The sequence below is a fragment of the Triticum urartu genome, chromosome 3A (genome assembly GCF_056163025.1).
Source record: "Triticum urartu cultivar PI428250 chromosome 3A, HENAU_Tu73, whole genome shotgun sequence".
In the NCBI taxonomy this organism is placed as follows: domain Eukaryota; kingdom Viridiplantae; phylum Streptophyta; class Magnoliopsida; order Poales; family Poaceae; genus Triticum; species Triticum urartu.
The window spans coordinates 644317566-644332698 of NC_141875.1; positions in this window are offsets into that span (position 1 = coordinate 644317566).

Genomic DNA, 15133 nt, shown 5'->3' on the forward strand with positions numbered 1-15133 from the left:
TAACCCAGCTCAACCGGGGCACAATCGCAGTGGTTCTCCTAGTGCTACCTTAGCCGATATAGCGGAACGTAAGGCACCAAAACATAGGAGCCGGGCAAACCCAACTATTGACCCAAATCATGATTCGGAGCCGATGCATATAGTGCTATAAGTTTGGGGTGCCGCACTTGTGAAAGTGTACGGACTTCTCACACCTTATTAAAGGGTACTAAAGCCCCTGGCGTACTTGTCGTACCATAGTGTACGGGTGCAACATGTCATTAATGAACATATATAAAAGAGAGTAATGCAAAAAATAGACAAAAAGCTAAGCATTGTTTATAGAGAGGCTATTTATCAAAGCCGAACGATACAAATAGTGCGGTAAGCAAAAGATATTGGACTACTCAGTATGTCCATACCAGGGGCAGGCCGTGGAATTGTATTTAAAACAGGTATACCGCTCGTAATAGAGACCACCTGGGAGTTCCATAATGCGTCATAGCTTGTCTGCCTCCCTGGATCTTGCATCGTTTGTGCGGCAGTCGAATTGCCGAACAGGTCGTCCGAAGTATGGAGTCCTAAAAGTAAGAAAAAATTAAGAAAAGAATCCGGCAGCCCCTAGTACGTTTTAAGCCGTGTTTTGGGCATGCCGTTATTGTGCCCCTTCCCCTATGCCCATGGTATTTCAAGGGCGTAGTTATGTACGCGAGGTACTGGTTTCGCTATGTCGCGAAAGCTGGGGTTTGGGCCGCATTTCTACGCTTGCTTAGAGTGTGCCAGGCGGTCCTGCTGTAGGTTATTCCGGGCGCGCTTGGCAGTGTCTGGCCTTTTGATGGCCGGAGTGGAGAATTGCCTGAGAAGGCTACTTTGTACCTCCGCTGCGAGAGCCTCCGTATGATCCTCCGTACGGAGGGAGCGTTCGGTGTTTCCGTTGACCGTAATTACTCCTCGAGGTCCTGGAATCTTGAGCTTGAGATATGCGTAGTGCAGCACCGCATTGAATTTTGCGAATGCAGTTCGTCCGAGCAGGGTGTGATAGCCACTGCGAAACGGGACTATATCGAAGATTAACTCTTCGCTTCGGAAATTATCCGGGGATCCGAAGACCACGTCAAGTGTTACTGAGCCTGTACAGTTGGCTTCTACACCTGGTATAACGCCTTTAAAGGTCGTTCTTGTGGGCTTAATCCTTGAGGGATCTATGCCCATTTTCCGCACTGTATCCTGATAAAGCAGGTTCAGGCTACTGCCGCCGTCCATGAGGACTCTTGTGAGGTGAAATCCGTCGATGATTGGGTCGAGAACCAATGCGGCGAAGCCTCCATGACGGATGCTAGTGGGATGGTCCCTTCGATCAAAAGTGATCGGGCAGGAGGACGATGGGTTGAACTTTGGGGCGACTAGCTCCATCGCGTATACGTCCTATAGCGCACGCTTCCGCTCCCGCTTGGGAATGTGGGTTGCGTATATCATGTTCACCGTCCGCACTTGTGGGGGAAAGCCCTTCTGTCCATTGTTGTTCGGCAGCTTGGGCTCCTCGTCGTCGCTGTGTAGCCCCTTGTCTCTGTTTTCGGCTTTTAATTTGCCTGCCTGCTTGAACACCCAACAATCCCTGTTAGTGTGATTGGCTGGCCTTTCGGGGGTGCCATGTATCTGGCACAAGTGATCGAGTATTCAGTCCAAACTGGACGGGCCCTGAGTATTCTTTTTGAATGCCTTTTTCCGCTTACCGGATTTATAGCCTTTGAATCTGGCGTTGACTGCCATGTCTTCATTGCTGTCGCTGTTAACGCGGCGTTTTTGCTTATTCTGACGTGTCCTGCCACTTTTGTCCTTGGTATCCGAATTACCAGGGTTCTTCGATAAGTTGTTACTGCGAGCTAGCCAGCTGTCTTCTCCCGCACAAAAGCGGGTCATGAGTGTCGTGAGTGCTTCCATGGATTTCGGCTTTTCCTGTCCCAGGTGCCGGGCAAGCCACTCGTCGCGGATGTTATGTTTGAAGGCTGCTAGGGCCTCTGCGTCCGGACAGTCGACTATCTGGTTTTTCTTTGTTAGGAACCGTGTCCAGAATTTTCTGGTAGATTCTTCTGGCTGCTGAATTATGTGGCTTAAGTCGTCGGCATCCGGCGGTTGCACGTAAGTGCCCTGGAAGTTGTCGAGGAATGCGGCTTCCAGGTCCTCTCAAGAACTGATTGAGTCTGCTGGCAAGCTGTTAAGCCAATGCCGGGCCGGTCCTTTAAGTTTGAGCGGGAGGTATTTGATGGCGTGTAGATCATCGCCGCGTGCCATGTGGATATGAAGGAGATAATCCTCGATCCATACCGCCGGGTCTGTTGTGCCATCGTATGACTCGATTTTTACGGGTTTGAAACCCTCTGGGATTTTATGATCCATTACTTCATTCGTGAAGCATAGGGGGTGTGCAGCGCCTCTGTACTGGGCTATATCACGACGCAGCTCGGAAGATCTATGTCTGTTGTCTTCGGCCCGGCCGGATTTGTTGTATCCGGAGTGAAGATCATTGTCACATGCCGTAGGGCGCCTGCGCGATCTGTAGATCGATCTTGTTTGTCTTGCCTTATCCTCCAGTATGTCTCGCATGTCGGGCGCATTTTCCCGTGCCTTAGTTGAGCGGCGTCGGGGCATGGCTTGGGTGGAGGGCCGAGAGGCCTCTCTGTCGCGGCCGTGAGGTGGCCGGTCTGCCATGTAATGCGCTGGTGATGTAGGTGCTTCCTCCTCTGATCGGGGTAGCGGCCTGCGCTTCGGGTAACTCTTGGAGGGGCGTTCAAGTTCATACTCTTCAGCCGCAAGGACTTCAGTCCATCTGTCAGCTAGCAAATCTTGGGCAGCTCTAAGCTGTTGCTGCTTTTTCTTGAGGCTGCTTGTCGTGGCTAAAAGCCTGCGTTTAAAACACTCTTGTTCGGCGGGGTCTGATGGTATGACGAATTCGTCGTCATCGAGGCTTGCCTCATCTTCGGAGGGAGGCGTATAGTTATCATCCTCGACCTCTTGGTCTGCCGCTCTCTCATGAGTGCTGGCTTCTCCATCTTCCTGTGCCGAATCTTGCTGAGGTGGGTGTTCTTCGGCGCTATCCGGGGTAGTATTATCTCCCGTGTCGGAATCACCGTTTTTTCTTTGGCGGGATTTAGAGCGGCGCCGCTGACGCCGGCGCTTTGGCTGTTTCTTGGGGGCGTCATCCCCCACTGTTCCATTGCCATCTCTATCTTTTGGAGTATCCACCATATATATGTCATATGACGAGGTGGCCTTCCAGCGCCCTACAGGTGCTGGTTCCAGTTCGTCTCCTACATCGTCGTCCATGCCGTCGATGTCTTCGGAGCCGAAGTCAAGCATGTCGGTTAGATCGTCGACAGTGGCTATAAAGTGGGTGGTGGGTGGGATTTGAATTTCTTCATCGTCCGCATCCCCACCTTGCTAACCGTAGTCCGGCCAGGGCTCTCCTGACAATGAGAGAGACTTTAGAGAATTCAGGATGTCGCCGAAGGGCGAGTGCTGAAAGATGTCCGCGGCGGTGAACTCCATTACCGGCGCCCAATCGGATTCGATTGGCAGGGGCGCGGGGGGCTCGGAGTTTGGAGAGGAATCAGGCTCCTCGGAGTCACGGGCCATGCGGAGTGCGGGGCTGGAGTTCGGCTCGATCGCCTCTGAGATCGCAGCCCCTGAGGCAGCGTCCAACCGCTGATCCTCGATCAGCGCAGTAGGCTCCGAATCAATGGTCGAAACCGATGCGTGTGCGGCCTCCAAGGCGCTGTTCGGCGGCAGAGCTATATCGTGCCCATCGAGACAGCGTGGCGCGCTTGGCTGTGGCTCGAATCCGTCGAAGATCAAGTCCCCGCGGATGTCAGCCATGTAGTTCAGGCTTCCAAACCTGATCTGATGGCCAGGGGCGTAGCTTTCGATCTGCTCAAGGTGGCCAAGCGAATTTGCCAGCCGTGCGGAGCTGCCGAAGATGAAGATCTGTCCGGGGAGAAAAGTCTCCACCCAGACTGCATCATTGTTGATGATCGAAGGAGCCATCAGGCCTAATGGCGACGACACAGAGGAACTCTCAATGAAAGCACCAATGTCGGTGTCAAAACCGGCGGATCTCGGGTAGGGGGTCCCGAACTGTGGGTCTAGGCCGGATGGTAACAGGAGACAGGGGACACTTTGTTTTACCCAGGTTCGGGACCTCTGATGGAGGTAATACCCTACTCCTGCTTGATTAATATTGATGATATGGGTAGTACAAGAGTAGATCTACCACGAGATCAAGGAGGCTAAACCCTAGAAGCTAGCCTATGGTATGATTGTTGTGTATGGAGTTGATTGTGTCCTACGGACTACGACCCTCTGGTTTATATAGGCACCGGATAGGGTTAGGGTTACACAGAGTCGGTTACAATGGTAGGAGATCTTGAATATCCACATCGCCAAGCTTGCCTTCCATGCCAAGGAAAGTCCCATCCGGACACGGGACGAAGTCTTCAATCTTGTATCTTCATAGTCCAGGAGTCCGGCTGAAGGTATAGTCCGGCTACCCGAACACCCCCTAATCCAGGACTCCCTTAGTGGGCAGCAGAGAAATTACGGGATGGAAATGGAATAACTAAGTACTACATGTTCAAACTCCATTACTGACCTACTCATCGGACAAAATCCGACTACCTCTCAACGTCGGCAACTCTAGCGGAGTCAACGTGCAACCATGGCCAGGGAGCGGTGGACTGTTCGAAGGATTGTCCCATAGAAGAACCTTCTCCTCGAGGACGCATGGAAGACCAACAAGCATGGCATGTTTAAGCAGCGTCTTGAAAAAGTTGGTGCAGGAAGCACCGAGTCTTGCAGCGGTGAGGACGTCGGAGCGGCGTGCGATTTCTCCCACAGGATCGTCGTCCAAGGTCTCCTAGCCCCGACGAGGAGGAGAAACGCCTCGCGAATCCATGGGAGCAGCGACGAACTGCCTTCTCTGCGGGGGGAGGGGAACTGGCGAGGAGGAGATAAGATCGTAGTAACCGCAGGGCCTCGTCCCTTCCAACTATAGATCGTTCCTCAGCGAAGGGGTGAGGCTATTATTTACTACTAGTACTCCCTCTGATTCTTTTTACTCTGCGCATAAGAGCAGACTCGGATACCAAGGCAGGGGCTCGCTGCATGCTTTCTAGACGGAAATACCCCTAGCGCATCGATGGGAGGAGCTAGAAGCTATAAATACCCCATGCAGCCCATTGGCTGTCCGCCCGCGTTCTCCTCTCTCTGCATGCTGCATGGATATTTCCCTCTCTCTCACATGACTACATGCGGTGGCGCTAGTCTATGAGAAGCTCGCATGGAGATAGCAATCTTCTCTCCAGAAGATTTTTTTTTTGAAAGAAAGGGATTATGGAACATTATGGGATTGCATTATACTGTAAATAATAGCACTAGTAAGAAATTTTTGGCTATCGGTAGTAGTTTTCGGTGTGGATTAAGAAATTTTGGTTATGTTTTTGCCATATTTTGTACACGCCAACTAGTGTCAAAAAGCGTCTTACATTATGTGACAAAGGAGTGCGTACTCGTACTATAGCAGTACTAGTACTACTTTTCTCAACTAGTAGTGCAATGTACTGTACTTCTAGTCTAGTCTAGTATAGTGCACTAGTTTTGAACTCTTGAATCTCATGGCCAAGGACCTACAGTTGGAAGTGGAGGGTACTACTGTTCTCTAAAACCATCGCTGTATTACCAATGCAGGGGAAGTACACCTGCGTAGTGGCCTACTGGGTACTTCGGTGCTCTATTCAGCCGCTCCTCTTACGTAGCTGGCCTACTCAGCCGCTCCTCTCACGCACACACTAGCAGCCTGTTTATCAGTGACGGTTACTGCGGGGGCAGAACATTTGAGTTATTTGATACAACGAGACTAGGCTTTTCGCTTCCATTTGTGGAGGTGTAATGGATCTCGTCGAACTTTGTTAGTAGTTCCTTCTTTATGAATGGGATGAAGCAAAGATTTTACCTCCATTTCAAAAAAACACGTCAAGAGGAATTTCTTTTATAGTAGAGCCGATAATGGAGTGAAGTCCATGCATGCAACGCCACAAGGTAGAGAGTAGTAGTACTTCCTCCGTCTAGGTGTGTAAGTCATCTTACATTGTGCATCGCAACCAAGGCGGAGAGGAAAACGAGAAAACTTAATGTCTTTTTGCAAATTAATAGCATTGCATGCAATGAACTAACCACTTCATGTTATGTTTGTTAGTCTCAAGTCATTAAAAGCATGCACTACCCACATATCTTACCGGTTGATATGCCACAAAACAAAAAACGAGAAGGGAGTTAATGTACGGTGCCTAAGTGTTTTGGGATTATTTGGTTTTCGTAAGGTGACTTACACACCTAGACGGAGGGAGTAGAGCACTTTACGTACAGAGCCATATTGCACAGTTCTCAATGCCCCGCCAGGCTTTTCCAGCTCCTCGGGCTTAATTGGGAGGCGCTAGTTTGAATATGCTACTAGCTGATGAGGAAGCTGCAAGCGAGGTGCGGCTAGGGCGAGCACGCAAGCCATGGGATGCTGGGAAGGAAAACCCATTCACGTGGCTAGGCTGTCCAGTGCACCCAGATTGTGGGGCCGCACGTCCGTTTGACTTCAAGACTCAAACTACCCGTGTAAAATATTGGCTCACATCGAAGTGTAGTAGTACTATTTTTAAAAAAAGGCCGCTGTGCGTTCGGCCAGGATTGAACCCACAAAACGAGGTATACACTCCCGCGACCACTAATAGTACTCGTTGCAGTGCAACGCAACCTAGAATCGTCTTTTGTCGCTAGTAGTACGTGCATTGTTCCTTACAAGAAACCCCTATCATCTGCTGCTGGCTATAAGCCAGTGCCATGTCATCTACAGCCCATCTTATAGCCAACATGTACAATAATAGATCAAAAGAGTGTACTACTTTTTTATTATGTAGCCCGCTTCTCATTCTCACAAAGTGCCTAGGAGCACGTGCTAGAGCTGGCTCTTCACGAAGAGCCCGCTTACATTCTCTCTCCTCTTCTCTTTCCTCCAACTAAGCAGAAATATACTAGTTTATTTGTTATAGCCTGCTGACTCAGCTCTATTGTACTTGCTCTAATAATGCAAGAAACCACTAAAATGCCAAGAAACTACTACCACTTGCATACGTGGCAGACTAAAGATAAGACTACTTTATCAACCATTGTACATGCTCTTACCAACAAAAATCCTCGAGTGACCTCCTACCTCCGGCCCGTCCACCTAGTTATCCTCGGCCATGGGACGCAGCTACCGCCGCCGACAGAAGGCGAGGTCAAAAGCGCCGGCGGTGCGGATCCCATGTTGCGGTAGCCTAGATGCCAGCTCCGTCCCGTGCTCGCGGCCACTAGCTAGCCAAGATAGCTCCGTCCAGCTGCTTGTCTGCTAGGTTTGCTAGCTATATTGACACGGTAGCGCGGCGGCTTGCTCACGCGCGCCGCGCTAAGGCCAGCCATCTGGCTCGAGCGAAGGCTAGCGCGGCGGCTTGCTCGCTCGTGAGTCACGCTCGGGCCAGCCTGCCAACCCGTGCGGAGGCCAACGCGGGTTCCGGCCCGTCAGGCGGAGCGGCGGCCAACTCGCTCATCACCGGCGCCACCGACGAACACGCATCAATACTGTTTGAAGTAATGTTCAGGAAAAATAATTATTTGAGGGGGAATAACTGGATAGAAGGTCAGATGTGGGTCCCTCGTGTCAACGGTCAAACAAAATGTGTTGGTTTAAGATGCCTCGTCAGCACGGACGTGTGGGCCAACCCTGTCATAAATGGGTTTAAACGAACCTAATCGATAGGAGTACTAGGTAGTTTTTGGCGTGGATTTAGAAATTTTGGGTATGTTTTTGCTATTTTTTGTACAATAGATTCTTCCTAGGGCTGGTTGAAAGTGGTAGTTTTTTGTTAAATACTCTACATATTGTAAGTAGGAGTGAAAGTTAAGCTTCGGAAGCCAATAAGCAAGGCTAGTTACATAGTGCATATGTGTACATGATTGAAAGTAAATATCTTGATGGAAAACTCGAAACTATGGAATACTAGGAAAAAAATGCATGGTTGGAAATACTAGAAATGTTCATGTTCGTTGCAACGAATCATAATTAGAATAATACTTATTCACAAACTTGCTACAAAACACTCTAATTTTGATATACATACACTACAAGGGAAAACCTTATAAAAAGAATCTTAGCAGCAGTGTGGCTTAAAAACAAACGGTACTGCTAATTAGCAGTAGCGAGCTTCAGAAAAGAGCGCTACTAATGACTAAGTAGCAGTAACGCTCTAGGTGAAAGAGCGCTACTACTATAATTGCCACGGTGTTGCCCCCAGGCTAGATATAGTAGTAGCGCCCTTCCCATGGACGCGCTACTGCTAAAGAACTTAGTAGTAGCGGTTTTCTTCAAAACACGCTACTGCTAAGTATCACCGCAACTAATTAAGTTTAGTCCCATACTGCTAAGCGAACAAGGTGTTTACCACCTTAAATATGCTACTTCTCAACCTATATCGAGCACTTGGTCTTCATTGAACTATATGTGTATGATTTGTGGTTGCAATATGAATCCTCGCCTGTACCTATACAGGTACAGTGAGGATTCATGTTGTCTATTTAGATTATACATAAAAAGATCAATGATGACCAATGTATATTTTTGATATAACTGCTTCCATTAGCAGTAGCGGTTTTCACTGAAGCGCGCTATAGATAAGTTAGCTATAGCGCATTTTCGATATGAGCGCTACTGCTAGTTCGAGTTAACCACCCCCCAGCTCAAAATTTCGCTAAGTCCTCTTCCCCCCCGACCTGTTCCCCTACTCCTGTCGCCGCCGCCTGAGCCCGAGCGTGCCCGCCCTCACCGCCGCCGCCCGAGCCCGCCCTCAACCTCACCACCGCCGCCTGCCGCCGCTCTCGACCACACTCTCGCCGCCCTCGACCTCACCGCCACCGCTCTCGACCGAGCCCGCCGCCTCCCGATCCCGAGCCCGCCCTCGCCGCCCCTCTGTCGCCGAGCACCTCCCCACCACCGTCTCTTCCTCTGTAAGCCCCCCACCCCCCACCCCTCCCTCTTTGCTTAGTTAGTAGATGATTTTAGTAGTAGTAGATGTTAATTTAGGGTTCATAGATAATGATTTTTAGAAGTAGTTGATATTAATTACTAGTAGTGATGGTAAACTAGTTGTATAATTAGCAGTAGTAGATGTTAATTAGTAGTAGATGTAGTAGTTAGATGTTAATTAGTAGTAGTAGATGTACTAGTTTCTTTCTATTTATAGTAAGTTTATATTTAGTAAGAACGAGTTGAATTAATAGAACTAGTTTAGTTTTAGTTGAACTGTTAAGTTTTAGTTGAACTAGTATAGTAAGTAAATTAATAACTAGTTGAACTACTTTATTTTTAGAAAGAACTAGTTTTTTTTATACTAAGTTTATATTTAGTAAGAACTAGTTGAATTAATAGAAATAGTTGACCATGTCATATATGTTGTTATTTTTTAGTTTAAGCAATTATTTCATGTTTTGGTTACACCTCTGAGTGGCCAATGTTTTGCCGGAGTGTTGATTAATTTCCGTTCCAGCACATTTCAGGCGCTCGATATGTCCTTTTTTAGCAAAGGTCATGCCGGATTTTTCCGTGAATTCTGGCATGACTTGTGCTAGAATATGTACAATTTAATCGTTGAATTATGAACGTAGGAAATGTCATACTCGGACGACGAGAGTCTCCCAAGGGAGTGCAGCTGGTGCCATGATGATCGAGGTATGTGTGATAGGTTCGTTGAGATGGATGAAGATCGGCGCTTCAGCATTAAGCTCGAGGAGACCTTCGATGTTGAAATGGTACGCAACAATGAAAAGTGTTTTTTTCGTAATTAAGCATGACTTCAACTATTTCGACGTCTAATTTTCATCTTTTACAATTCGACTAGCTTATCCCATGCCATGCAAGATGCTATGTCTTGGAGAGGATGGGTTTTGAAGACCATGAAAATCATGAAACAAAGAAAATACGCCTAAGGACCCAACATGATATCGATTTTGAAGTAAATCTGTACAATTCTCAAAGTGTAACCCATTTTGGTTGCCAAAATTGGGAAGCACTTTGCAAAATGTATGGTTTTTATGAGGGTATGATTGTCACCATGGATCTTGGTAATCCTAACATCGAGCAAGACAATATGGACATTTGGGTCCTTGTTGATACGCTTTCGATTCTACCGCAATGTGAGTTTCTCAAACATAGTTATTAATTAATTTATATTGTTTATTTCAAAATATTTGACGGCTTATTTCCATTGACAGCTTATTTTGAATCTTCAAAGAATGTGCAGAAGATGTTAGACAAAACCCACTACACTGATGGCTCCGAATTAAGTTATAAGGAGAAAAGTCATCTGATTGCTTATTGTACTTTTCTTGAGAATTACAATACCTATTATCGAACTCCTCCAAATTATGGTGAATACGTGCCACTAGTGCACGTGTTGAACCACGTTAACTTCTATGGAGATACCCTGGTAAGATTTTTTACTATTACGACATCCGTGCATCTTTTGCATACTTCTAAAACTAGTACATCATTGCTAACTACGAAGTTATTACTATGTTTTTCAACAGGAAATCCCGATGGATTGTGTGCCTCATCTGATGTATCAGAATGGTCGCCTTGCAGTTATGAACATACAGCCAGGTGAATCTAAGGAGCTCACCTGTGCATATCGGATTTCTAAAAGCGGTGAACACATGCTAATCAAAGAATGGAAAAAATGTTTGGACATTCGCAAGGAGGTTCTTGGAAGTAACATTAAGCAAAAGGCAAGAATTGGAGACAAGATAACCTCCATTCTCCATAATGGAGTGTTAGGGGCTATCTTGTTTTTTGCTATTTTACCTTAGAGAATATAGTAGGTCCTAAGAGAATGTAGTAGGTCCTATGAGGCACAATTTGTTTTTTATGTGATACAATGTGTTACAGTTGATGATGTGAGGAGTACTTGTGATTATGACTAGTTACCAATGATATGATGATGATGATGATAAGTTGTTGATGATATGATGATGATGATATTTATTATATCACTGGGTGAAAGAACCGCGGATTAGTTTCAAGTGGATGTCCATCCACTTGAAACTAGTCCACACGGTTCTTTCACCCCGTGATGTAATAACTCATTATGATGTAAAAACAATTTCTAAATTCTTGTTGTATGAAAACTTGTGTAAAGGTGTACGAATATAACATGAAATTAAAAAGAAATAAAATACGAAATAATAGTAGCAGCGCGGGCAGGGAGAAGCGCTACTACTAATTACCAGTAGCGCTCCTCCGGGAACTCGCTACTACTAAGTCGATTTAGCAGTAGCTTGGGAGGAGGCACGCTACTTCTACACATTAGTTGTAGCGCCTTATCAGTAGCGCATAACCCCGCGCTACTGATAGGTCTAAAACCCGCGCTGCTGCTAGGCTTTTCCCTAGTAGTGATATGTCACTAGAGATATATTATGTTTCAATTAGAATATATTCCTTGGGCTGTTTTGGTGAGGTCAGGGAGGGATGTGGTTGGTTTTAAGATACTAATTATGGGTTTTTCTGCAAATTGGTAGACAAGTGGGATGTTGGTGAGAAAAGGCAAAAACTTACCTCACAATCGTTAGATGTAGATCTAATGGTCAAAAACGATGGATGGCAGACACACCAGCATCACCAACTTAGTCTTGTGTAGGAGTACTAGCAAGATCCATGTGTAAAAACTAATGATATCTCGAGAAATATGAGATAAGGTGAAGAGGAGTGGTGTGTGGTGGTGGTTGGTGGTCGAGCTGAGCGGAGGCATGGGGATTGACGACACCGGCAATGGCCACCAGGCTAGTTTGTTCCAGAGGCTTCCTTTCTTAATTGCTCAACAATGAGGTTTGTTGGAGACAAGGATGAATGAGGGAAGGCCTTGTCTGCAAATGTGGAGAGGGGTGCGGGTATCTTTTAGTTTAATTTCCATCCGTCAGATATAGATCGAACGGTCTATATTGCAAGATGGCACACGTACCATCATCACCAACTCGGTTTTTTATAAGAGAAGAAATATAAGTATGGAGATACAAATGTATTATCGATATACTTGCTTCCGTAAACTAGCATCTACATTCTATTCAATGCCTCGGCATGTGGGGCCTTAGCACATTGACTTCTCGACTGTGTAAAACACAGATTTTCCCGTCGCCGACAAGGAGGGGGTGATGGCAGCGCTCTTTTTGGCTTGCTCTAGTCCTAGTAGTCATACTAGGTGGTCTAAGCACATGTAGATTTATTCTTTTTCACGTCTCGTGTTCGTCGTACTGCCACGACTGTTGATGAATAGACGGTAAGTTATTCACGGGGAACCCTTGTTGAGCGTGTTTGCGAGAGAGAGAGAGAGAGAGAGACAATGTGCATGTGTGATATGTTAGAGACTGAGGCAATGATAACAGATTCTTTGTGTCTATGTGTGTGGAGGATAGAGAGAGACATGTACATGGGGATTTGTGTTGTGTAACATGGAGACACATATACATAATTAGAGAGTGAGTGCGTGAGATACACATGCAGACATGAGGAGAGATGAGGATCCAGATAAATATATGTTGTGCGTGTCTGTGTGTGTTTGTGCATGCGTTTGTGTGTGAGAGGGGAGAGTGTATGTGGAGTAGAGAGACCAGTGATGATGTAAACCTAGTATAAGGGAAGGGGGAATGGTGTGATATGTGTAGTAGCGAGATAGCGCTGGTGCGGGCGGGGGGAGCAGACTATTTGAAAGAGACATCAAGTGTGTGTGTGGGAGAGGGTTGTGAGAGCGAGAGAAAGAGAGAGCTAGCGACGGAGAGAGAGAGAGAGAGAGAGAGAGAGAGAGGAAGAGAGGGGGCGAGAGGGGTCATTTATGTCCATAAATGGCGTATAGATAGGGAGATAATGTTGATGTTGTCCGAAATTGGCCTATCAATGGAGACGCAAGGGAAGCGAGTCATTGTGTGTGTGATAGGGACTTCATGAGAGATCTAGAATGGATGGTGTAGAGAACAATGTGCGAAATCGAGAACAATTATACATTAGGGAGCTATGCAAAGAGTCACGACATATATGTATACATGGAAGGAGCTGGGGCGGGTCCGCATGTGGGAGATATAGAAAGAGGAGAGTGGTGCACAAGGAGACAAAGTGTGCTTGTTTGCAGTGGGGGTGGTGTGTGAGGTGAGTGCGTGAGAACCACATAACTAGGGAGATAGACGTTTGGGGGCGACGTTTTGTGTGTATGGGAAATATATACTCTACATAGTGCGTGTGCTTGGGAAAGAGAGATAGGGGGAGACCTAGAGTGTGAGGGAAGAGATGTGTGCATGCCCGAGAGACAAAGTGATAGAGACCTATGCTGGGGTCCAGACTTTACAAGAGAGAGGGGTGTTAATGTGCTCGTGTGTTGGTGCTTGGGGGAGAGAATGACTTCTCTATGTGTGTGTGGTGGTGGTGGGGGGGGGTTGACTTAAGATAAAGAGTGAGGTGTCTATATTTGAGGGACTTTAGCGTAATTGAGATATTGTGCACTCATGGTTGATCAATTTGTTTCACAGTTTGTACTATGAGATAACGATAGTTTTGAACAAGCGTGATATACCTTGATGTACCAGAATTACAAACCTAAGATTGGAATTTTGGAATTCGACTCCCTCATTAGCTTTTGTAATTCATTTAAACGGAGGTACATTTTTAAGCTGGGATTTCGTGATTTCAAATTCATATATCAAACCTAGAGATAAACACATACGAGCATGTTCAAACTTTATAATCATCCACTTTATTCATACACATACACATTTTTGCTTTTGTCATCATATTTAGGATAAACACATTTGGAATTTCATTTGAATTGGACCGTATGATGGTATTTGCTTGTAGTAGCTCAATGATCCATATTTGAATTGAATGGACAATCTAAGTTTTGAGTTGGAGACATTGATTTTCAAAACATGCACATTTTTTTGCGTGCAAAACAAACAAATTGTCGGCCAAGATATCATAGTCGGCCGTACGAGAGCAGAATACTTATAATTTTAGGCGCCAAAAGCTTTCAAACTTCCCGCTCACATCGAAATATCATCCGCATGAAAGTTTAGCCCTCCAATATTCCTGTTTTACCCCTGCCACATGAATGGAAAAGGGTTGCTTTGGTAACTCCATTGTTTTCCCCTCTTTGCCCCAACATTCTTCCCCAGAGCCCCTCCCCTTCCCCTCCCCGACCCCCAACCACGGCAAGCCGCCGAATCTAGTCCTCTGCCGCAGCGGTGGACCTCACACCCCGCCGGATCTACCTTCCGCACCTTGGAACCCCCAACTGCCAACTCACCACTTCACCGGAGCCGCTTCAGTGACTGGCTTGTCCACCGCTCCAGATCTCCTTGACCGCCATCATGGTCCACCGCATTGGATCTGCTTAACCGGTGCCCTCGTCCACCACAGCGTAGGCCCTTCACTGACTCCCTCATCCGCCCCTTCGCTGGCCCTTCGTACAAGCCCTCGTCCGCCGCAACAGATCCGCCTCACCAAAAGCACTATACAACGCGCCCGCCAAAGCCTTCGTCCACTACACCGGACCCGCTCCACGGACGCCATATTCAACTCCACTGGCCCTGCTTTACCGACGCTGCAGCCTCATCAGGTTATTTCGATTTGTACTCCTTCGGTTTTTATCTTTATCGTGCAACTATTCACTTACCACAGATGAGCTTTCTTGTATGTTGACAGGCGCCGCAACCATTGCACCGGAGCCGCTTCCACGACGGTGACAACCGACCCAAACTCAACCGCAACATGAGCACCATCGACGATCCTTAGCTATCAAGTATGACAACGATACCCATACGTCGCTGAGAATCAGGTACTATTATCCAACGGCCGGCGCCTACATTCACTTTCCTAGCATAAGCACCGCACATTTGAATTTCTTCAGGGCATCATTCAGTTTTTCATGAGACGCGTTATTCTGCTTGCACCTGTAGGGCCATACTTCTGGCAGTGAACCTGTTACATGTGCTAAATTACATACCAGTGCACATATAGTTAATATGCTTTAGTTTTGTTCTGATG